Source organism: Harmonia axyridis, chromosome 6 (genome assembly GCF_914767665.1).
Source record: "Harmonia axyridis chromosome 6, icHarAxyr1.1, whole genome shotgun sequence".
In the NCBI taxonomy this organism is placed as follows: Eukaryota; Metazoa; Arthropoda; class Insecta; order Coleoptera; family Coccinellidae; genus Harmonia; species Harmonia axyridis.
Genome location: NC_059506.1, coordinates 29,672,115 through 29,698,495, shown reverse-complemented (window position 1 = coordinate 29,698,495; position 26,381 = coordinate 29,672,115). Strand labels below are relative to the sequence as shown.

The 26,381-nt window shown below is 35.7% G+C and overlaps 1 protein-coding gene across 1 annotated transcript in view; it reads right to left on the bottom strand.

The window, feature by feature from the left end:
• The window catches only part of LOC123683139, a 95,490-nt gene extending 74,784 nt beyond the window's left edge, over positions 1–20,706 (bottom strand). The window contains exon 1 of the mRNA XM_045622037.1: positions 20,287–20,706. The gene's annotated coding sequence lies outside the window, so the exon portion shown is untranslated. The remainder of the gene's footprint in view (positions 1–20,286) is intronic.
• Between the last annotated feature and the right edge of the window lie 5,675 nt (positions 20,707–26,381).

Sequence of the window (26,381 nt, the reverse complement as noted above, 5' to 3'; positions counted from 1 at the left end):
CACATTGCCACAGTTTCTCTCATTTCTCTGCGAATAATTGTTTTCAATAGAAAATTAAATAATAATTAAAGTCAGTGAGATTGTCACATTAGGTCATTAATTGACTTTTCTACCTTGTGCACATTGCCCATAGATCCACATTGCCTGTAGAACCTTGTAGGTAGATCTACATTCCCCATAAATTCACATTCCTGGTAGATCCACATTGTTGGTAGATCCACATTGTCGATAGATCCTCATTGTCGGCAGATCCACATTACCAGAGTTTCTACAGTTTCTCTCATTTCTCTGCGACTACTTGTTTCAGTGGTACAGCTTTGTTTCTGCTCTTCATATAAGATTGAATCTATATATATTTGGTTATATCTAATCCATGCTCAATATTCCGATTTCATTATGGAATTTTGAAGCAACCTTGTTGAACTCTCATTTCAGATGAGTACCCATTGCACAAGAATAAGATAGGAGCACATTTTCGGAACAGTTTGAAATGTTTTCTTCTTGTCGACTATAAATAACACATTTTTCATGAAAATTCAATAACATTCATCACCTTCAAGATTTATTGATGTATTCCAACGCTTCCCTAACTTATCTTTACTTTTTATGTAGGAAGAAACGTCTTTGCTTTCGAAATAGGCTTCAACCTCTGCATTCACTTCCTCATTAGAGCCAAATTTTTTCCCCTGAGCATTCTTTCGAGGTCTGCAAAAAGCCAGTAATCACTGGGGGACAGATTTGTAGAACATGCTGAGTGGTCAAGCAGTTGGAAGCGCTATTTGTTCAATTTACCAACGGTTTTCATCGATTGCTGACGTTGACGCCTATTTCGAAAGCAAAGTCGAATCTTTCGGCTGAAAAGGTATTGAAAATTTAGAGGACCGTTGAAGTACATATGTTTAACTCTTGAAGGTGCTTATGTTAACGAATAAAGTCGAATTGTCAAGAAAAAATGTAGATCAATTTTAAGATTAATAAAATTTCAGCATGATCTGATAATTTTTACAGATTGAACTGAAAACATTTTTTTCAATAAGGTCTTTCAAATTGAGTTTTCAAAGGTATGCGCCTATGTAACATACTTCAAGTTTCGAAAGCACCTAAGCTTATTATATGTATGTTTTTCAACAACTGAAAGTTTGCCATTTGTAAAAAAGGAATCGTTTTCATTAAAACTTATTGAGATTACTGAATTGTTTTATAAAAATTAACATCGTGTAATAAATATCTTTCGAATGCCAATATTTATGGTCAACACAATCGTTCAACTGAGCAACAACTTGGTTATAAAATTTCAGGAAACCGATGCAGTACAATATCGAGAAAGTAGTAGCTCTTACCGATCGATCAGAAAAAAATATTGGTGCTGTGAGTGAAAGAGTTGCAGCAGCTGACTCGTCAATTTCTCGACCTTACAACAATTGGGCCTTTCTGAGCCAATTGTATGACATATTATGCACAAATATTCAACGTTGAAGGTCTATAAAGTTCAATTGACACAAGAATTACTACCTCAGGATCATCCCATATTGATCCAGAGGAAATGTGTTTTCAACAAGATGGGGCTATCTGTTATACACCCAGAGAAACTTTGCAATTACTGCATACAAAGTTTCTAAACCTTGTAATTTCCAGATACCGGTACATGAATAGGCCTTCAAGATCGTTGATTCAACACCTTTAGCCTTTTTTTTCAAGAGCCATGTGAGAGAGAATAATCCTTGTTGAAGCATTTGAACCAGTAATTACTTTAGTTATTAGTGAGATAGAGCCGCAACTAAGCCAGAATATGATTGAAAATTCTGATGAACTGTAGAGACGCAAGAGGTCTCATGGGAGTTATCATTTTTACTATTTTTAGAGTACAAATGACAAATATTATACATATCACAAAAACTGAAAGTGAAAACTTTCGTTTTCAGTTTCAATTAAAATGTTATGTCTTTCGATTATTTACCTTTAAATACACTGTAGTTATTGTATAATAACAAGAATTTGAACAACATTATTGCTGTTTTGTCGCATTCAAAATCAAGACATTGGATCGATTTAAAAAGTAGACATGTTTCGACTCAAGTTCGAGACGTTACCCCATTGTTTATACTCCCTCCCTCTCTCGTTTCAGAACCAAAACACGCCACCTGACGGCGTGCCCCCGAAGGTCTCGACGCCACCACCCTCCGGCAATTTATGAGCATCAACCGAAATAAAACACCAAAATAAATCTCGGTCCCCTGAGTTTTCGACATGGAGTAAATAAATTAGGAAACACAAATAGGTGGCCCTCTTGCTGCTAATATGAACTTGTGGTGTTATTATGGGTCTACCAACAGTTTCCTACGGTCCACCTATTTTCCAGTTAATATACTTATCTTCCCCCAGGGTTGTTGAATGTTAGGGGTTTGATGACGATGCTGTTGACTGTGGAAATATTTTAATTGTTCGCTGGCATTGTTGCCACGGATGACAAGCCCTGGGATGGAAATTCATTAGGATTATCTGTATATGGATGGAAATTTTCCTACCCACAACAAGTTGTTGGGTTTATCATTATTAGCATTTCATTGTACAATGTTTATTCGAGGAAAATGACATGAATATTATTGCGTGCTCGTAATATATGATTTTCTTATACGAATTATACAGTTTGAAATGAGTATAATGGCAACACTGTTTTTGACGTTTCTTATGTCATTTGAGTTTTGTAGGTTATGCCTTTCAATCATAGAAAGATATATGCTTAAACAATGTTTGACATTTTCAAATTGTTCAATGAAAATCAGTGTTTATTTATTAATGGAATAAGAGAAAATATAAAAAAAATTGTGGGGAAAATTCCTCCGATCTAAGTAGTTATCGTTCTATAAGCCCTTTGTGCGTTCCTCTCAAAAATTTGCAAATGTTGATTCTTTTCAGGATCGAACCATATGTTGAAGATGCTCTGCAGAATTGTCAGGGAGGTTTTAAAAAGAATAGAAATTTTTCTGATCAGGTTCTGAAGCTTACTAATTTATTGAATCATTTCGATAATAAGTTGAAAACAGGAGCTGCCTTTGTGGATTCATCTGCTGCTCATGATACAGTGTGGAAAGTTGGTTTCATAAATAACCTACATAATCATTTGAAATGTGGAAAAATTATTCGTTTGACCAAAAGTATGTCATCTTAAAGGAGACCTAGTGTTTTTGTTGATAACTAAAGTAATAGTTTCAAAAAGTTAAATAATGGACTTCCGCAAGGATCGGTTTTGTTCTCCCTAATTTTTAATTTCACTTGTGTGGCATTCATGATACCTTATCTTAGGTTGGCACGAAATCGTAGAGGAAAACAAATCAGATCAATTAATCAAGAATTAATTCAAACAAGAGATTTGAGAAATTCATCTATTCCAGTTGCTTTTATGTTTCGTCATTCCAGGTGTTTTTTGAATGGACTTAGGACTGATCAGGGTCGTTGCAATAGTATGCTCTTCAAATGACATTCTATTTAAAGCTCACTATGTGAGAGTGGTGTATGATGTATTGACCACTTGTGTTGTGTATGATGTGTTTACTTGTCCAATCCATAAATTTCATAGTGGTTTCCAAGCTACCCATTCAGTTCCAGATCCAGATACGGAGTGTTTCTTTCAGAAGCAAGAAAAAGTTATATTCAAAAAATTCAGTAATATTTTTTTAAGAAAATGAGGTCACAGTTACATGAAGGCAGTTCGGTTGAAGGAAACATAAATATTTCGTCCTGAAAATCCACCACACTCTAATCCACAGTACCTATTCAAAGAACGATCGACAACGGTGCTCTCAAATTGAGCAAACTACCGAAAAAAGTTCACTTAATTGATAGCAATTTCAACCTCACACTACCTAAGCATTCATCATTCTTTGTGTAAAAGATAAAGCTAGTCCAAGGAGAGTTGTATTGAGAAATGTGATAGAGTTGAGCTGAAATGAGTTACGTAGTGGGGGTAGTTTGAGACCCGCCTGTAAATTTGCTTCGTGACTTTCAATTTTTGAAGATGACAATATCATAGTTACTACAACTTCCGTTACTAACTTCATAACTCTAGACTTCACTACTAAGAAAATTCACCCCTTAACCTCATTTGTTCTCCCAAACATCATTAAAATGACCGTTGCTGGCCATTTGAAGTATAAATGAATCCAACTCTAACCAATTTGAGACATTCCTAGCACGTTTCATCACCAAAATAAAATTTTCATTGCCACATTAAAAAAATGCAACGAAAAAAGAAGCGAGCGGCAATGCAGATGTGCTGAAGTAGATGTCCCATTAATCAATGGGTATGCCAGCTTTTTTTTTATTACTCCCATAGGCTTAGTGTACGTTACCGCCAGCTACGCGGTTCAATGCATCCGAATTATATTCGAAAACTGGGAATTGAATGTGGAATGATAAAGTTTATACTGACCTGATTACATGCGAACTTTCGACGTTGGTAACTGTAAATTCGGATTACTTCTGTTTACGACTGACGTTATGCGCTGTAATTTGGGAAATATTCCGACATGAACATAGAGAGTGAAGTTTTTCTTATTTTCACGACTAGGTAATTACCTATGTTACCTGAAATGTTCCATTAGTTTTTTTCTAGTAGGTAAAAAAGTTTATTACAATCCTGTACAATACGGTAATAACCATCGCGAAAAAAACAATTGTTCAACTCCATTTTAAGTGAGCATCATAAACTCACCAACATATGAGCTGATTTGATAATCAACAACCACTCTAAAGTAAGAATTTCGGATTCAGTTCCTTCTATAGAAAAACTAAAAAATTTAAAACTGGAGACACTTGATCTACTTGGGAGCTTTGACATTGTATCGCTCTTCACAATTGTTCCCATCAAAGAATTCCTACTCAATAAGTCAGAATTATTTTCAAACTTTACCTAAGTTCCAGCTATTTTGATTGGAACGGTATTTTTAACGAACAACTGAATGGAGTCGCTATGGGTAACTTGTCAAGCCTAGCCATAGCAACTCTCGAATGAAACCATCATTGTTTGAGATATATGGATGACACCTTCGTCATCTGGTCTCAAAATGAAGATCATTAAAACATTATTTTAAACCAATACTAGATAATTCACCCTGGAAATTGGAAATATCGTGAAGATGTGATCACAATTGAGATCTTGTGATTCAACAACTTTAGACTTGAATTGAGATCTATGCCAATGCTCTACAATCGAATCAAGATTTCAAATATGGTATTCGTGAATTAATCTAGAATACACAGCCGCAAATTTGCGAAGTGGTAATGTGAAGTTTCATGAAAAGGATATGGTGCTCAACCGTAGTTGTGGCGGCCATTTGGCTGATATCGCTTTACATCGTTAATAGCACACTTTCCTCTTCAAAATGAAATAAATATCCATTGATTCCTCTTAAAATACACTAGGTATTTCATATCAAAATGAAATCTATCATTGTGAAACTCTATAGTTAAAAAAATATAAAATTGGTGGATATTTATAAAAGCATAAGGATCTATATCCGAATCAATTGAAAGCATTGATAGATAGAGGAAGTACACGCAGTTTTTACATATCCCCCAACATGTTTAGATTAGATTACGTTATCGGATTGTGATATATTTTCAAATCCACAATTTAACTATATTGTCATGAATGTATATTGTATTGAATGAAATAAATTTATTCGAGTGATTCCCGATTCAATTTGCAAATTTGAATATTTGGAATCCGATATTTACCCAAAATGTCGAATTTATAATTCAACCTGTTGAAACCCAAGGTTTGGCAACTTTTCTCTCCTAGTGTCATCGGTTGTTTCACGTCGTTTGGCGCGCTTGAATTTGTTTTCTCAATATATATATGATATATTTAGGTATTTATTTCAATATATTTTGAGTTGATATGAAACGTTGATTCACTATGGAAAATAAGAAGTGCGTTCTTTGTGGAGAAACTCGCGAATTAAGTGAAATATCGTATCACGGATATGTTTTCATTTCCGCGTGCTTCATGTCAAATTTGATAGTTCATGTGGGAGACAACATTTGCTTACTGAAAATGACATATGCTCCGTCCATCCATGTTTATTATTCTTAGGTTGAGAGTAAAGTGAAACCATCCCAATTCAAACCACGGTCTCTTCAAACCTTGTAATTCAAATTATTATCGAATTCTTCAAACAAATCAGTGGAATTTTTCAAAAAAATAAAGAAAATTCATCGATTTGCTATTTTTTGTTAAATTCGTATGATATGATTTCCGATAATGTATCATCTGAAACCTATCTGAACTCCCTTCAGATCATGTTAACTACGCATTCGATGTAATTACTGGCAACCAATCCTACCAGTCGGTTCTAAATCCATTTATCGGGATAAACTAGCTTCAATGCCCCAATCTCGAAAGGTAGTGAACAAAACGAAAAGCCTCTCAACCTGCACTTTATTCGGCTTAAAAGGATTCCTAAGGTGGGTGTTTATTCCCTCTGTTAAAATACTGTTCGCGTGCATGGCCAACAAAACGAAACGCTCACAAATGGCGATCGCAACATCATGTTTTATTAAATTGGTACTTTGTTTTGCTATTCGAGTTCATATGGCTGAATGAGCTTGCTCAATAACACAACTGCGAATTTCAATTTTAGTTTGATGGTTTTTTGTATGCTTTTGTTACCGTCCTCATCGGTTTTTCATTTCATATGGTAATCTTTCATTGTCATTTTATGGACAGGGAAAACGAGAAATTTCTGTGAAAAGTTTGTGGTGCAACAATCATATACTCGTACACATTTTGCGTGTGAACGATATCCGATTCCATTATTATGGATATTAGTTCTGATCAGGGACCGTATTCTCGACAAGTGATCTTTCAAAACGTATACGCACATTCAATGTTCAGAGCACTGAAAGAACGTATATGTTTTGAAAGATCACTTCTCGCGAATACGGTGCCAGGAACATAGCGTCCGCTGTATCGAAGTTGGATTGATAACATTTTAATAATTACTAGATTGACCATTCCATCCAATAATAACTTTACACCTAATTTTTGATTCAGATCATTTATAAAACAAAATTACTAAACTCAGAAAAGAAGTTTTTTTGCTCTGCCTAAACTGGCACCCAAATTGCAGACAACAGTTGTCTTCTTTTCAATACTTGTTTCCTTAGGGCGATATTTATCCACCAGAGGGTGTCTAGTTATTTGGATTCGTCCATAGAGTAATAAACATAGATAGAGGGAGTGTACGCAATTTTTACATGTCCCCAACATGGTTAGATTACGTTGTCGGATTGTGATATATTTTCAATTCCACAGACCACTATTTTTATAGTTTAAAATGGTTTATACACAAAAATGCAACCAGGTCGTGCCTAAATGCACAGAAATATTGAATAGTTCTTTTTCAATAATTTTTTTATGGTTCTGATGATCAGTTTGAAATTTTATAGGGAGCTTGAAGTTCCATATTAATAACCAACATAACAATTCCGTCAGTTCTTTGGTCACGGAAATATTGGATAATATTTGTTCTTTATCCGTCTTGAATTAACTTTCAACAAGAACAAAATTATGAGTTTCCTTGTCAGATTAAGCCCAATGATGGACGGACAGAATCGAATTTAAAAACGGATTTGTCAGCAGTGATTCATACCTAATCTTTTGAGACCATTTCTGGCGTAACTAGAACCATGAAAAATTCAAGAAGAATATGGAAAAAGGATTAACTACTTGTAGACAGGTGCTTTTGAGTAGGTACTCTTTCATTCATGTGGCATGATTTCCAAGGGTGCAATTGAGCATGAATAACTTAATTTCAGTGCTTTCCTAATAATTTTTCAATGCAGAATAAAAACTGATGATAAAGCAAATATTTCAATTTACTCCGAATAGATCTCTCTGTCATTCACAAACATACCTTCTCCTTATTTCAGGGTGTACACAACGCTTCTAAAAAAAACCTGAAGAATTCAACTTTCATTTTTTCGAGAACCCTTTTCAAAATCCGAAACTTTTCGCATTCACCCTTTCAGAGGAAATAACACATTTTCGTCATGAAAGCCCAGCCCATATTCTCAATTGGAAACCTTTTCAGTTCACTGTTTTCAGGAGCAGTGCTCTTGCAACACACTCAATCTCGTGCATGAATAGGAGACCTAATGCTCAGATGTATTTCAACACATTCCTTGATGAGACTGCCTATTTATGCATTCTGCTGAGCTCGGAAAGCTATATACATTTTTAATTATTCGAATTGTACCTTGTGATGAGTTCTCTGAATAAGCTTGAAGTGCTATTCAGGGAAATATTGAGTAGGGTAGTAGAGTTTTTTTGGCAGCAGAGAGAGGTATTCTATGTCCTGAATATGACATTTTGATGTTAGTGAGGTAAGGCGGGAAATTTGAATTACAATCTGGGTAATTACTGTAAAGTAATAAACTTACATAGAAGAAGTTTACGCAATTTTTACATGTCTCTAACATGGTTCACGTTGTCGGATTGTGATAGATTTTCAAATCCACAATTTAACTATATCGTTATGAATGTATGTATATTATATTGAATGAAATATATTCATTTGAGTGATTCTCGATTAAATATGCAAATTTGAATATTTGGAAACCGATATTTTTCCTAATTGTCGAATTTATAATCAGCAGAATATTTATTATTTGCTGTATCTACCTATTGAAATCCAAGGTTTAGCAACTTTTGCTCTCCTAATGTCATCGGCTGTTCCACGTCGTTTGGCGCACTTGGACTGTGTTTTCTGAATTTCTGATATGTTTAGGTACTTATTTCAATATATTTTGAATTAATATGAAACGTTGATTCACTTTCGGACATAAGAATTGCGTTCTTTGAGGAGAAACTCAAGAATTGAGTTAAATATCGTATCACAGATATGTTTTCATTTCAGCGCGCTTCATGTCAAATTTTATAGTTCATGTTGGGGACAAAATTTGCTTACTGAAATGACATATGCTCCCTTTATTTATGTTTATTACTCTCGAATAGCTCAAATAGTTTTTCAAATATATCTAATTTCAATTCATAAGAAGAAAATTCCATATTTTCCTTTAGAGCGGCAGAGCATCGAAACAAAAACATAAAGATTATGGATCTGTTTATTCAAATTCGGAAGGAAACCCTTGAGTTGTTTTCGAACAACCTGATGATAACAGTAATTATCCAGGGAGTCGAAAAGGAGTCTCATATCGATTTCAATCAATATCAAACAATGGGAGAAGGGAGCAGAATGCTTTTGGCAAAGTTCTTCTTGAGAGAACCTTGAAAGAACACAATGGCCGGTAAAATACTGTATCAGAATTCCAATTAAATTCTGTTGTATCGGATCTCCTCGGTTACTTTGGAGAATTCACCTCAGTTCGAGGAATTCACTGGTTTACTTTATTTGAGGAGAAATAATTCAATTTTTTCCGTTCGCTTTTTTGATATTCGAGTTTGAGTGGATTTTTTTTTTCTTCAGATTTCATATTGTGGGTGTTGCTTATATCTGAATAAATCCAGTCTTCTTGAAAAAAATTCAATTAATCGTTGCAGCATATTGAGAAAAACCCGCGAGATTATTTTTTAAGGTATGATAAGTTGTTATCTACCGGAAAAGTAGATCAGCTGACTAGTAAGAAAGAGCTATGCAGAAACAATAAACTAATTTATGATGACCTATGTAAAGGTATTCAAAATTACTTTCAATTCTATATTATAAGAGGAATAACGGCAAGCTACAGATTTCAAATTACAGTCCTTCAGTTTATATCTGATATCATTAGAAATAGTTTAGAAGTATTCAATTTGTTCAAGAGGCGCCTCCACCATTTTGCATACGATAAAGAAACCCTCATAACCATTGGCATAGTTCGCCTCAGAGAAGCCACTAAAAATGTATTGGAGGCCCAAAGTTAGGGTGAGGTTTTCTATTTCAGTCAAATTTTCTGAAATATTGTCGAAATTCAATGAAAAATTCAGATTTTACATTCTAGTGACATTTGTATTGTATCATGGCAGTTGGTTCGACTGTTCCGAAAATTGACAGATCACGGAATAAGAAATTGAATCGTACGTTTCGAATTTTGAAATGATTCATAATTATGTATTAAATTCGTGAATTATGTCTGCCGAAATCGATTTAACAACAACAGAATTAAGATAGAAATTGCGACTAATGTCGCAAATTATTCCACTTAATCCAAATTATATTATATTGACAATTGATGTGTGTTGAATTTTGATAGGATTGTAAGTTAGTGTAGACAACCACAGAACGAAAAATATGACTGAAAACAATGCTGTAATGAGTTCATTACAGCACTGTTTTTAGAACTATAATGAACTCATTACGATACTGAAATAGAGAAAATGTATTTATCTGATAATAATTGCAAGCTTTGGAAAATTCCATGTCAGTACAGGAGTCAGAATCATTGAAAATTCAAGCAATTTAATCGAAAAGAAAATGAATGGAGTTCTGAAATTAAGTCAGGAGCTTTTGAGAGCTCATTCTTTCATGAGTCAATTAAGCCCTTGAAGAACACAAAACTATAAAAGTCGAGCTAGAGAAAATTGAATATTTGATGTGTTTAATAAATAACATTTTGTGGCATGCTGTATAAGAATTGATGTTGCCTCATAATATCGTAGTGTTCAATGAAGAATTCTAGATCTCAAGCTGAGGTTTTATCGACCGAAATTTTCTGTTTTTATCAAAGGAAGACTCGCATTTCAGCCGAAAGAAAATTATAAAAGAAAATATATTTTAATCAAATGCAAATTTCATCCTCGCTAAATTCTCATTACATTAAGAACGTTCAAATAGCTCTCTTCCATCATCTGGCTATAATCCTGTTGGCCCAATTCTGCACAAAGCACCGATAGGCGGGGAAAAGCTCGAAAAGTATGTGAAAACTCCACTGGCAGGAATATGTTGCAGTTGTTAGAGTCGGTAATGGGGAATAATAAAGAACAGGTATAAGGAGTATCCGGAAAACCCATGGGAACGAGGAAAATATGAAAACTCCAAGGAAATAAAGGAAGGAAACGGACCTTTACCCCGTAATTTTTCACAAAAAACAATTTGTCACATTTCATGGTTCGTTTTTTAGGACATTGTTGCACTAGAATATGTATTACGTTTTATTATTATGTGTATTGTCCCTTCAGAAATAATACATCTACGGCAATGAATGTACGATCATCAGAACATTTTTCTGATGCTAATACCTAGAAAATTTGATTTGAGTTTTGGAACAGGAAAAAGATTGATCGCAGCCATTTCAGGTGTTCAGAGTGGTTTTCAAATTTTGGAGTAGTTAATCAACTCAAAAAGCTCACTTATATCAATGTTTTTCCTTTCTTTTGTGATGAGGCCCATTTTCACTTACAATGGCTCCGTTAATAAGCAGAATTGTCGCATTTGGGGCTCGAAAAATCCAAGAATAATCGTTGAAAATCCTTTCCATCCTCAAGAAGTCACTGTTTGGTGCTATTTTCGGGTTGGTAGTGTGATTGGACCTCACTTAATCAGAAATTAAGCTGGTGCAACTGTTACAGTGATTGGATAACGCTACTGAACTATGAGAAGTGATTTTTGATGGCCAGAATGGAAAGATATTGATGTAGACAATTTTAATCTTCAAGAAGATGGCGCTAGATGCCACAGGAGCAAAAGAACACTCGCCATTTCGCAATAAAAGTTTCACGGCATTTTTATTTTTCGAAGAGGTGGTTTAAATTATTAGGTGTACAACTTTGCTTCAGCCGTTTTGCAATAGATGGCTGTAGCGGTAAGTGGTAGTCGAAAAAAATACATCGTATATGTCATACAATAAGCTTAGGTATTCGTAAACATAACGCCATCGAAATATTAGTCGATTTGTGTCTGCATCAAGTTATTCTCGATTAAACATGTCAACTTACGAGCCAAATTCTCGTCATTTGCGGAAGATTTTAATTTTCTGTTTTAATATGAAGAAATTTGCAGCTGAGGCTCATCGAATGTTCTCAAATACCTATGGTGAGGTCGTTATTAGTGAAAGAATGGGCCGAGAGTGGTTTCAACGCTTCAAGAAAGGTGATTTTGACGTCGAAGACCAGCATGGCGGTGGAAGAGAGAAAGTTTTAAAAGATGCAGAATTGGAGGCATTATTGTTTGTTTGCTTGTGAACAACTGCTTGCAAGGCAAAGACGGAAGGGATTTCTTCATCGCATTGTGACTGTAGACGAAAAATGGGTTCATTACGAAAATCCCAAGCGCTGAAAATCATAGGGATATCCCGGCCATGCTTTCCCGTCGACAACCTAACCGAATATTCACGGTTCCAAGATCATGCTCAGTATTTGGTGGAACCAGCTCGGCGTAGTGTATTATATGAGTTGTCGTCGAAACCGATTGAAACAATCACAGGCGATCATTATAGAACCAAATAATGCATTTGAGCCGAGCATTGAGAGACAAACGGCCGCAATACAACGAGAAATATGAAAAAGTGTTTTTACAGCATGACGATGCCCGACCCCATGTAGCTAAAGTGTTCAGGACATACTTGGAAACGTTGAAATGGTAAGTCCTGACCCACACGCCGTAATCTCTAGACGTTTCTCTCTCGGACTATCACTTGTTTTGATCAATGGCACATCCTGGCTCATCAGCACTTTTGGTCTTTGGAAGGAGTAAAAAATTGGATCCATACGTGGATCGCTTCAAAAGATGACAGTTTTTTCAACGCGGGATTTGTACACTGCCCGAAAGATGGGAGAAAGTAGTGGCCAGCGATGGACAATACTTTAAATTATGAATGTATAACCAGTTCTTTACAACAAAGCATTCAATTTCTGAAAAAAACGGCGGAAGCAAAGTTGTACGCCTACGTAATTCACATTATGAACTACTTTTGTAATATGAACTTATCTATCTGAATTTTTGTTACATATTTTCATCCATTGTTGAAAATCGTAAAATATTTCCTAGGAGGCACATTATTAGATCAATTTAAACTCTTGAATCTCACACGTTCTTGACAAAATTTCTCGTCTGACTTCAGCACTTTTTTCCTCGATATTGCGAAGAAACGAACGTCAAACTCATTCCTCAGCCGAGATTCCATACGACGGGGTCAGTAACTATGGACGACAAGGTTCTTCCACTCGAGAAAATTGCTCACTTTTCTGTTCCACTTCCTGACAGGGAGTTCTTGCTGAGACGGGAATTTCTCGACGGGGGGTCTCCTATTGAGATACACAGCACGCAATAGAGAAGCAATCGTTTGAATCATTAGGATTGACGAAAATAGGGCCGGAAGAAACGGAACCTTTGTCGATTCTTGTGCGAAAAATCCTTGAATAGGTGGAAAAAATCAGGATTTCAATAGGGTTGTATCGCGAATGAAAGTTTGGAAGGGACTGTTGAACATTTTTGTATTTTTATCATGCTGAGTTCTAGATTGAAGGCATAGGGCACAACAGAGGTAGAGCCGAAAAAGGATCGGTTCTTCAAACTGAATATTTGAAGAAAAGACACAACATTTTTTCTTCATCATATTAAGAGTATATAGTCTTCTAATATGTTCTGGAGTAGTAAGACGATCTAAAGAGTAATTTATGGTCAGTAGAAATTCCAACAATGTATTCCATACAGACCTTTTTGGTTTTTGTGGCACCAGTTTGGCAATTTCATTCTGTATCATTTCGAGGGAATATTTCCTTCATGGTGATTCATTTGTCGAATGAATAACAATTACGTTTATGATGCTATCTACTATTGACCGTTTGACAAATATTACATAGGCGTACAACTTTGCTTCCACTGTTTTTTTTCCGAAATTCGAGGCTTTATTGTGAAAAACTGGTTTGACATTTTGGATTCAGCTGGCCACTACTTTCTCTCATCTTTCGGGCAGCGTTCGAATCCCGCGTTGGAAAAAACTGGTCATATTTCGAAGCGATCCATGAATCGATCCAATTTTTTACTTCTTCATAAGACTGGAAGTGTTGGTCAGCCAGACCGTGAGCCATTGATCGAAACAAGTGATAGTCCGAAGGATCAACGTCTGGAGAATACAGCGGGTGGGGGTAGCACTTTCATTTCAACGTTTCCAAATATGTCTTGACCTTTTTCGCTACATGGAGTCGAGAATGGTCGTACTGTAAATTCACTTTATCATGTATCTAGTTATATTGCGGGCGTTTGTCTTTCAATGCTCGGCTCAAACGCACTAATAACGTTCGATAACGATCGCCTATGATTGTTTCAGTCGGTTTAAACAACTCATAATACACTATGCCGAGCTGGTTCCACCAAATACTGAACATGACCTTGGAACCATAAATATTCGGTTCGGCCATCAACGTGGGAGTATGGCCGGGATATACCCATGATTTTCTGCACTTGGAATTATCGCTGAACCTATTTTTCTTCTCCAGTTACCAATGCAATGCAGAAATTCCTTCCCTATTTGCCTTCCACAACTGTTCAACTCTTACGGCACCTAATTCCGTTGTTTCTGAATCATTCCCATGACTTTCAGGCGTTTTTAAATGGCTTGTTGCGTCACTCCCAATGATCCTACCAATTTTTGTTGCGTTGGACACGAGTCTTGATCAAGTAATGCCGTCAATTCTGCATCTTCAAAATCCTTCCCTCTTCCACCGCCATGCTGGTCTTTGACATCAAAATCACCGTTCTCGAAGTATTGAAACCACTCTCAGCACGTTCTTTCACCAATAGTGGCCTCACCATAGATATTTGAGAGCATTCGATGAGCCTCAGCTGCAAATTTATTCATATCAAAGTAGAAAATTAAAATCTCCCGCAAATGACGTGAATTTGCCTTCATAAGCTGACATGTTTAATCGAGAATAACTTCATGATGCAGGCACAAATCGACTAATATTCCGATAGCGTTATGTTTACAAATGATGATTAAAAAGTAAAATAACTTATTTCCGCTTTATATATTTATTTTCACAACAATTGTTTCGTCATGATAACATGACTTCGTCAGGTGAGCATGGTAACCATGCTCACCTGACGAAGTCATGTTATCATGACGAAACAATTGTTGTGAAAATAAATATATAAAGCGGAAATAAGTTATTTTACTTTTTAATCATCAAGATGAATTTCCGACAAGTAAAGACTGAGACAATCAAACACATGTTTACAAATACCTAAACTTATTGTATGACATTTACGATCTATTTATTTCGACTACCGCAACAGCCATCTATTGCAAAACGGCGGAAGAAAAGTTGTATACCATGGGAACTTCTCAATAAAAATAGTATCTCGAATATTTTCCCGGATATTCAAATCTTGCACCAGTTCTTAGTAATTCCGATAACTTGGATACAAAATTATCTCACCCTTCCTCGCTATTACAGATGCTAAATCACCAACCTGTAAACCATACAGATAATGAAGTATCAGTTACCTACAGATTCTCAGTTTTCACTGAAACATCCCTAATCCCAGTAGAATATAGACAAATAGATACGAAATGTATTCCTTAATTAGGAACACGATGAAATTAATAGCTCAAGCTCAAATCACGCAGTGATTCAACCAAGAATACTGCGATACAATAGATCACCATCAGCACCTGGATCGAAAGGTCTGCTTACTCGATGTATATCCACAACTGGAGTAATCCACAGGAACCAGATTAGATTTCAATCCCCTAATGCAATTTATATGAGGGTTAATAACAGCCAGAATCGTATGAGAACATGGGCTGGATTTCGTGAATTTGTCAAGTGCTCGATCAATTTCGTTAATCGCCTATGCCTTGGGAAAATTGATACTGGGATTATTAGTTACAGGAATTAGGGAATGTGCGTGGAACGGCAGGATTCTGGAGAGGGATTAAGGATATCATGAAGGATAACTGGACATAGTGTAGATGAGCTCGATAAAAATGAGGGGAATGGATTGATTGACCAAAAAAGTTGGTCGTTTTGGTATTTTCAGACACCTTTTAATGTTCAAGGTGAAGTTGTTCAGTGAGTAAACATAGAGGATTCAATTATTAAGTTACTTTACAGATGCCTTAAGATATATATGAGGAGTAGTTAAAAGAAATCTATTATTTTTGCATGAAAAACAGGGCTTTAATTACCATAGTTAGAATGATCAGATTCGGGTCAAATAAGCATCGTTTTGTTCGTTCCTTTGTTGCCATTTTGAAGAAAATATCATTATGCTTTTTTCTTAGGAGCCCTCGTTCCTATCGACTAGAAATTGAGACAGCCAATTTTTCACCAGCAAAATTGTTCACCATGGAAAACAACAGATGGTGCTCACTTGATGCCAGGTCCGGACTATAAGGTGGATGCATGAGAACCTCCCGAATAAACTTTCGGAGCTTGTGGCAAGTCACTATCGATGTATGTGGCCTGGAGTTTTCTTGATGGAACACTCTCCTATTGGCCAAAGTTGGTCGCCTCTGGGTGATTGCTTCCCTCAGACGGTTCAATTTTTGACAGTGCAGTTCCGAGTTAACAGTTGTGCCGTAGGGAAGCAGTTCATAGTAGATAATTCCCTGCCAATCCCACCAAACACACAACAAAACCTTCCTGGACGTCAATCCTAGCTTGGCCACCGTTTCCACCGGCTCACAGCGTTTCGACCACAACCGTTTCCACTGGACGTTGTCGTAAGTCACCAGTCAGCAACTGCTTCAAAAATGGATAGATTTTGTTGCGATTCAGCAGCGATTCACAGATAGAAATTCGGTGTATGAGGTTTTTTGCGTTTACTCGTGTGCTACCCAAACATCGAACTTCTTCTTGAGACGAGCCTAATTCAAATGGTTCCAAACGGTTTTTTTGGTAATCTTTAGCTATTGGGTAATCGAAAGAGTGCTAACATGGTGGTCGAACTTGACAATGTCTATGATTATCGACATTTTCGACAATTGGCTTTCCAATGCGTGGTGCATATTTGAAATCGAAATTATGAAATCGACGAAACCAAAATTGCGCGTGATTGGCTATCATAGTATCAGGACCAAAACACTATTTATATTTTCAGCCGCCTAACTTGCATTTTCGTCTTTATCGAAGAATAACTGTAAACTATTGCATATTTTCTCTTTGCTTGTATCCAACTTTGACGCGCGCTCAATCTTAACTAATCACAAAACTGTCAGAAGAGTTTTTGTAGTATGATATCTCATCTATCTAATGCCATCTAGCGGAACCTGATTGAACTTATACAACGTGAGATACAGACAACTGAAGACAATCAAATCTGGATCCTTGAACACCACGTAATGAAAATATTTTCAGTCGCACAGAGTCTTGGAAACAAGAGAATATCTCGAAATAAATAGATATAGTTTCCAAAATATTCTTTTCAAATAAAAGAATTGTAAACTTATCCCAATTGTTGAATATCTTCAGTTTGAAAATCCCAGGTGACAAATGCCCAATGTACCCGTAAAGCTCACATCAAGGTCTTTTTAGGTTCAAATTTTGTTACCTATATATAAGTTGGTATACAAGCTCTCTTATTTATGAGTCAAAATGTGATGTAACCTGCAGATGCCACAATGTTGGTGAAAAAATATTGTCAGCTTCAAAAAATTTGTCCACTTTAATTTTGTTTTATTAGTTTGTTCTTTGTTTATTTGTATATTTTGTCTATCATTTGTTGATGGTTTGAATTTTCTGTTTGTACCGATATTACATTGTTTTTGTCATATATCAATATCAATTGTCATTATGTTGGTCAAATGAATAAACCAGTAGAAAAAATGCAAACCATACAAGACAGTTACAAAATATTTATAAACTGAGGAGATTGACGAGCATTTTTATCGATGTATCTATCCTATATAAACGAATATAAATGTGCGGTCAACCTCACACATACATAATACCTGCACTGACCTATACTGTACCTCTGTCAATCGTTACAAGGCTGCGTAATATTGCAGAGCTTTTGAAGTGCCCTAATGCAGTGTAGGTCACTTCATCGCATCAATTGGGGTAGCCCGAGGGAATTTTATCGAAACATGTTATGGCGAGAGTGAAGAGCCTAGAAAACAGGCCAAGAAACTACATTCTCTCCCACAAATTGATCCCAGCATAGCAATTTACTGTTTTTTTATGTTTCCTTTGTGAGATCTTGCTCAGTTCTGAGGAAGAACTGTGGGAATTTTATCAATAATTTTGAAAGCAGTCTTTGCTTTGTAGTATGTTGGTAACAAGGTTAGGTTTGGATCATCAACAAAAGTGAACGCTTAATCTAAAACCTTTCAATGCATTAATATCTAAGTATTATGAGTCTTTTGTTTGGAGTAATAAAAACAAAACCAATAATTGATTCTATTGAATGATGCTTCTCAATACAACTACATTCATATTCATTCAATATTCAAAGACTGATGAAATTATTGTCCAATAACCAATTTCAATAATTGAGGGTTTGTTGGAAATAAATCCTTTATGCAGTTACCTTTTGTGATAATTTATTCCTTTGTTTCATTTTTTGCTTTGTAGTATCCGAATGAGCTATATGGGATGATAATTTGAAATAATAAACGAGAATATTGTTTTCCTTCATTTATGGACGCTCTTTGTCCAAATAAAGCGCTTTACAACTTCTTATGGATATTTGTTTCTTTCGAATTTTCAGTCAAGCTTTTTTTTAAACGATAAGATTCTACTCATTGATAACAAATTCATGTTCTTATTTTATTATGTCAGCGCGTTTGTAAATAGGATTACTCCCGAACGAAAAATCTAAAAAATGAACTTTTGCGTTTCGATATACTAAATGGCATAGGTGATGAAAATCCTTAACGGTTGATGAAGGATATGTTAAGAAACTTCAAGAAAAGAAGCGGACATACCACATCATCAAATAAGTTTTGGGCCTGGTACACAGATGGCACTGCCAGTAGCATAACACTTTTTTTTCATCAGTACCCTGCTTCAAACGATGGATGTCAAAATTTCGGAACATAGACTTATATCTGAATCCAGATAATAAAAGTTAAGTTGTTTACAATGAATAAGTATGAGTTTAGTGTATTGTTAAAAAACTATTTTTGAAAAAGCAAACAAAGCAACAGCTTAAGCGATGATTGTTATTCAGACTCTGTTCCATCTAAAACAACGGTTGCTGACTTTGAATTTGGCTCTAATGAAGAAGTGATTGCAGAAGTAATTTTGAAATCAAAGCCGAATCTTCTTATTGAGTGAAGTATTATATATTTTTTATTCGTATTGAAAAACATTGATATTAAATTTCTTTTCATAGGAAAATTTATTTAAGACAGTATCAACCAGAAGTTGAAATTCAATTTTTAAAAATTAGTATTTTGATCTGAAAATATTAATCTGCATATTTATTTCATTGAAGAGTAAAACAAATAATCTATGAATTTAGAACTGTTGTAGAAAAGAGTGAAATTTTGAAACGTTCATTCGGATCATGATTCATGATAAATTTTTTGAGTTTCTACTATTGTTGAAGTTGAAGAGATTGTATTTCTAGACAATTACAGATTTTAAATCAAGAGATATATCAAATATTAATTCAATAATTGTTAATCAGCTATTTTCTTTTTCTATTGGTTGTTATAGTAATCTTTGATCCCGGTTGAAGTTGTGTTTTTGAGCAAATAAATCTGTATATATGTATATCAATATTTGTAAGATATACCGAAAATAAAAGCTTCACATAGTCCTGCAATAATTCCATATTTACCTCTCATTGATAATACCTGAATTCTATTTTAAAATACTCTCGTATCTTAATTTCCGATGATTTCGTCCTCATTAGATTTTGTGGTCTTCATTCAAATTCTAATATGTTCTCAAAATAACCTCAAATCAAATGAAAAACAACGACCAAGACCAAGACTCAAACAAACCATTTATTTACTTGAAATTCGTAACCGTCCAAAATCACAGAGAAGACACTCTTTAATATCCTATATTTTTGCCTTGAAATCAGTCTAGAATAACCAAGCATTATCGCAGGAATTACGTTAAAAATCACCATCATTATCTCCATCTACACCGAATCCTCAGTATTCATTTTCAAAGGAAGTAAACGCTTTGAAACAAAACGCTACCTCTGTTCAAGTGGTCAGATGATGTGTTAGACAAGGAGGAAAACGTTTGGCAATCGTCCATAAAGGATCTTCAATCAGCAAGCACCGTGACAATTGGGTCAGACATCCCACAACTCCTAGGGTAACGAAACATCTCCCAAAAGGACAACGCAACTCGAATATTATCTGTTAGTGAATTGAACTTACCTTAGCGACGATTCCTGTTTAAACGAATACGTTTCTATCTGCTCTAGGACTAAACTAAACACATCTCACTATATTTTTTAGAATTTGTTCTATATTTGGCCCCAAATTATAAGCGAACAGCCTCTAGGTTTATACATTCAAAAAAGTTTTCAATTTTTATCTACATATAAAACATCGAAATTCTACGTGTCCAAAAACTTACACATCAACTCATCTTTTCTTCGTCTTGTGCGTTTCTAAATTTGTTTATCGCGTAGTTTTACGTGAACTGTAAATTTTTTTTTCGGTTAGTTAATTTTTTTTTTTAATTTAGTTTTTTTTCCGAAAGTTTGTTGTTTCACTTCGTTTAAAATTACTCTGATGGTTTCAGTTTAAATTAGTAGCACCAATATGTCGATATTCGGATAGAGTTGACGCAGTAATCGTGCTCGCATCTGACTCCGGACTCCGGGTGATCTGTCCCAGAAAGGGATGCTGTGGCCCGCGCATGCGTTGCAGATCTCTCGGAATTCTCGTGCACGTTGGCCACCTGGGTGGACTGCAAATGGAAATCTCCAGGATTGTTGCGATTTTTCGTTTGAATACACTCCGGGAAATTGCTAAGTCGAATAATTTATTTTCCCACTTATTCGATGGTGTTTTGCCCGTTTTAGATTGGACGGCTTCATTTTCGTTTCTATGTATAGTGAGAGTGGGCCAAATTGGATCTTTTGAATGGGGAAAGTGGGTAGTGATGAAGTTGGGTAAATTGGCGAAAACTGAGATTGATCGTTAATGAGCGGTTTGGAAAAAATGCTGGTGCTTTTTGCATCAAGAATTCTTTGTTTCTTCGAAACGTTCTTTGCTAGAATAGGCTAGATGACAGATTTTGAAATCCTCCCTCCTGTAATGTGAGCATACTTTCACGACTTCCTCAAAAAACTTACATGAGCGTACAACTTTGCGTTCGCCGTTTTTTTTTTCAGAAATTCTAGACTTCATTTGAAAAACTAGTTATACATCTATGATTCAATGTATTGTTCATCGCTGGCCATTACTTTCTTCCATCTTTCGGGTAGCGTATGAATCCCTCGTTGGAAAAACTGATCTTTTTTTGAAGCGATCCACGAATCCATCCAATTGTTTACGTCTTCATGAGACCGGAAAGGCTGATCAAACAGGCAGTGTGCCATTGATCGAAACAAGTGATAGTCCGATGAAGCAACGTCTGGAGAATTCGGTATGTGAAGTAGGAAATGTCTTGAACACTTTCGCAACATGGGGTCAAGCATTGTCATGCTGTAAAATCACCTCATCATGTATCTCGTTGTATTGCGACCGTTTTTTTTTTCAATCTTCAGCTCGAACGCATTGATTGCGTTCGATAATAATCGCCTGTGATTGTTTCAGTCGGTTTTGATATCTCATAATACACAACGCTGAGCTGATCCCACCAAATATTGAGCATAGGCTTGCACCCGTGAATATTTGGTTTGTCCGCCAACGTGGAAGCATAGCCGGGATATCCCCATGATTTTTACGCTTAGGATTATCGAAATGAATCCATTTTTCGTCTCCAATCACAATGCGATACCGAAATTCCTTCCCTCTTTGCCTTCCACAACTGTAAAACAAGCAAACACCGTTCAACATATCTCGGCTTCAACTAGTACGGCACCCAATTTCCTTATTTCTGAATCATTCCCATGACTTTCAGGCGTTTTGAAATGGCTTCTTGCATCACTCCCAATGACCCGGCCAATTCTTATTGCGTTTGAAACAAGTCTTGATCAAGTAATGCCTACAAATCTGCATCTTCGAAAACCTTGTCTCTTCCACCGCCATGCTGGCCTTGGACGTCAAAATCGCCGTTCTTGAAGCGACGAAACCTCCCTCAGGACGTTCTTTCACCTATAACGGTCTCACCTTAGGTATTTGAGAGAATTCGATGAGCCTCAGCTGCAGGTTTCTTCATATTAAAGCAGAAAAATGACCAGAAATTGGCATGTTTAATCGAGAATAACTGTATGATGCAGACACAAATTGACTATATTTCGATGGCGTTAGGTTTAAAAATACCTAAGCTTATTGTGTGACATCTACGATTTATTTATTTCAACTACCACTTACCGCTACAGCCATCAATTGCAAAATGGCGGAAGCAAAGTTTTACACCTACAACTTGTACACCTTTCAGTATTAAACTCAATTTTCAAGGCAAATTATGGCACTTTTTCCCAAGGTCAGATTTACCAGCAGGCTTGAGGTGTTAAGTTTTAGTTAGACCACCTTCTATATTGTATTGTATAGTTTCAAGAAGTATACCCTACCTCACTTGGTACATGATTGAGATATTCTTTGCTTTAAATAATGTTTTTTGATAATTCTTTGGTGTGAAAATAATCAAGGATCTGACACAGTACCTTAGTTCTCAACGATACTAACCATCCGGGAAAAGTTGATGCATCGGGGATGATAGAATACAAATCATGAAGTAAGAATTCATTGAGAGAAAATGTAATTGATATGGTTGTGAACTTGGGCATAAAAATTCAAAAGTGCAAAAGTCGAATAGCATACAAGCGGCAAATCTATAAATCCGCCACTGGGTTAAACAGTCATCCTGTATAAGTGGTTTTGTCACACTAGTTGAATATCGTAGCCACATCCTTTTGATTGATTTTTTTCTAATATTATTCATTCTTTTTTCTTATAATGAAGGGTTTTGCGCTAGCCAACGCAAAACCTGCATTGGACACGAAATTTGTGGAAGTGAGGAAGTAGCATCCTTGAAGGCATCCCAGAAACTGGAGTTCATTAGAAATCTGGAACTGGAAGACGAACTGTTGATCACGTTATGTAAAGAATAGCTCTGATGGGAGGCACAATAGACCATTAGGTCGCAGTGAAACGTAACTTCCCTAATTAAATCTAATCTATAGTGAAACCCTTCCGAAATTTTTAGAGTTTATATATTTTGAAAACACTAACTGCTACTTCATGAAATTCAGCTCGAAATTCAGTTCAAAAATTTGTTGTTGTACTTCATTGATCTAACTAGTTCTATAAAAATATCCACGAATTCAGAATAAATAAAAATCAAAGAAACAAAATTCGAAAAATTCATCTCTAGGAAACTTACCAGTATAGAACCATGAGAAATATGTTTTGTTTGAATGCCGTATTCTTCATCCTGCCCCTGAATATCAGCTAATACTCCTTCTATTGATATTTCGGTATTGTTTTCTCCTCTCGAAATATTTCTTTTTAAACGAGGAAATAATAAACCAGAGTGTAAAATTTGCAGTGTTTTTTCTCTGCCAGTTCCGCAAACAGCCTCGCATAAGATCAGCAATTGGCTCCCACGATTTCACCAAATTATTCGGACGTTAAATACACAGCAAAGAGGAAAGGGAGATAAACAGACCGTTACCTGGATACTGGAGAATTTCCATATCTGTAATATCGATCCAACAGCATCCGACAAAAACGAATGATAATGTGGTACAGAGATGAAATATAATTTTTGAATGAATTATTATTTAATTTATTATCATCACCTGCCCCGATGATAATTCACCATTTTTGATTTCGCTTGCGTTTTTGCGAAGTCGTTTCCACTGGGTTTCTTTTTTTTTCAGGCATTTTTACCTACAATAAATTCCTGGATTTCTTCGTCGCTGATGAATAATGCGTAAGTAATATATCTGATTCTCACATTCACAAGACACTGCGTACGATCGATGAAAGATTACCTATCACACCACAAGATACAAAGGGCGGTAAGGCATGCAAAGCTTCGTAAACTAAATGTTCCGTTGAAAACATTAAGCATTTATCAGTAACTAGTTTCGAATGCAGTATCGTAAGAACTTTCCATATGTTGAATGTGTAAAGAACTTCCACTTAATCCAGAGTGTTGTTTTTCGTCTTTGTAAAATACACTGCATCCCTCATTCAATTAGTGTAATAGGCAATACTGCTTATATTTGTTGGTTTGCCATGTTTATTTATCGAACAGGCGGCTTAGTAAAGACGGTTTGCAGATTTAACTTCAGGGATTGTTGCTGCGTTTGCAGCAAAGCGAACCAACCTCATGTTGTTTTTGAGAATCAAGACTTTATTTTTTCAGAAATATGAAAGGACGGCCACAAACTGGGCTAAGTTGCCGCCCCTCGAGAAGAGGCGCCTGAAACAGTCGCTTAACTTTTTTATCCCTAACGCCGGCCCTGAACATATGAAAAACTTCCACCAACGGTTCGATTTCTCTATTCTTTCTCCTACTCAAACTTGTTGGCTGATGTACCTATTCATTTGAAGGTTAAGTAAGGAACTTCGTCCCAATTTACATGTGTGAAGTAACTAAAGCGAGTTTCCAAATCAAGTTAAGAAATTTTAACCGTCTAATAAATGCAACACAATTTTTGACAAAGACTAACCCCTTTTGAACTCATTTGATAACATCCAGTATATACGCAAAACCTCAACCAGAACCAGAACCTACTTTCTATTATCATTTTCCATGAGTTCATCACTGGAAACAGCTTCATGTCCTGAGAGTAAGTTACAAAGATATCGAGATGGAATTTTGGCTATACCGTCACCTTCAAATATTGGTGAAAACTCCACTTCTATATTCTGTAGATAGAATCCATACTATTGAGATCCTTGTAATTTCCGCTCTTAGATCTATTTCAGTTTTCCTTTTCGATCCATCAATAGTATGAAAGAAGCTTTTCCCGATATCGTCAAGTTATATGAAAAATGCAATAATTGAACTGCCTAGAGCATCACAAAGATTGAATGCGGACAAAAATTACAGATTTTTCGACGTGATACAGGATAGGTCACGGTTAGGTGTCACATTACAAAGTGCTCCCAAAAAAAGTCGAAGAAATATAAAAAAAATATGTTTCAAAATTTTATCTACAATATATTTTCCATATATTATGGCCTTCCCAAGCAATACACATAATATAGAACCTTTCTTAGTAGATTTGCATGATGCCTTACTTTCTCGAGTATAACAGGAGTTATTTTAGAACAATCTTCAGGTCGTCATGGATCCTTCTAGGTAATCTTACTGTTAAAATTCGTCAGGATTCAAATAGATGATTATTTCATTTTGAAGAAAAAGGTATACCATTAATGATAGAACATAGCCAAATGACCGCCACGACTATGGTTTCAACATCATATAATTTTCATGAAATTTTTCATGAGCAATTCGCCTCTTCACGAATTTCATCTTTAAGGTCTTGAATCGATTGTGGAGCATTGGCATAGGTCTCATCTTTCACGTAGTCGCAAAGAAAATGTCTAAAGGTTTTAAATCACATGACCAAAGTGGTCAATTGGAATCACCTCTTCGAGAAACTTTTTTTGCAAAATTGAGATTGTTTTGTTGCTTGTGTGGCACGTAGCTTCGTATTGTTGAATAAAAACGTCATCCACAACAATATCTTTCAATTCCGGTCATAAAAAATCATCAATCACAGCTCGATACCGCAATCTATTCATCGTAACAGTTGCCCCAGCCTCATTTTCTAATAAGTAAGCTCCAATCACATCACCAACCCAGCGTCTGAGGGACGCACATGGTTTCGATTCATCACATCACCAAATACCCCCAACAGCTCAGTTTTTTCAACCAGTTTCACTATTGCAGACCGAGAAGGTGCTTCAGAACGACCAAAAGTGCTTCAGATTTGCGAGCTCCGACTGAGAAATTTGCACCATATTGTAGTGAAATTCAATGCGTTTTTGAAGCGTGTATCGTCCTATTTTCTGTAATAGCATAGTTTTTACCTGTCAAATGACATTTGCCAGGATAGCGGGCTTTTCAAAAATAATACTTCTTATTGTAAAACTGTTTATTCTCGAAAATGTATATTATTTTAAATGATATCTGTTGCTATTTCCTTCATCTTTCTGATTTTAATCAAGCTTTGACATCTTTGCTGCATTCTTCCCCGAGATTTGTCTTCAGTTATTTCGGAAGTAGGTTGTATTCTCAATTATTTCTATAGTTTTTCACTTACTTTAATATTTTTCAATTTATCACAAAATTTTTAAGAAGTATTTTCTTTATGCCCCTAAAAGGTAGATAAAAATAA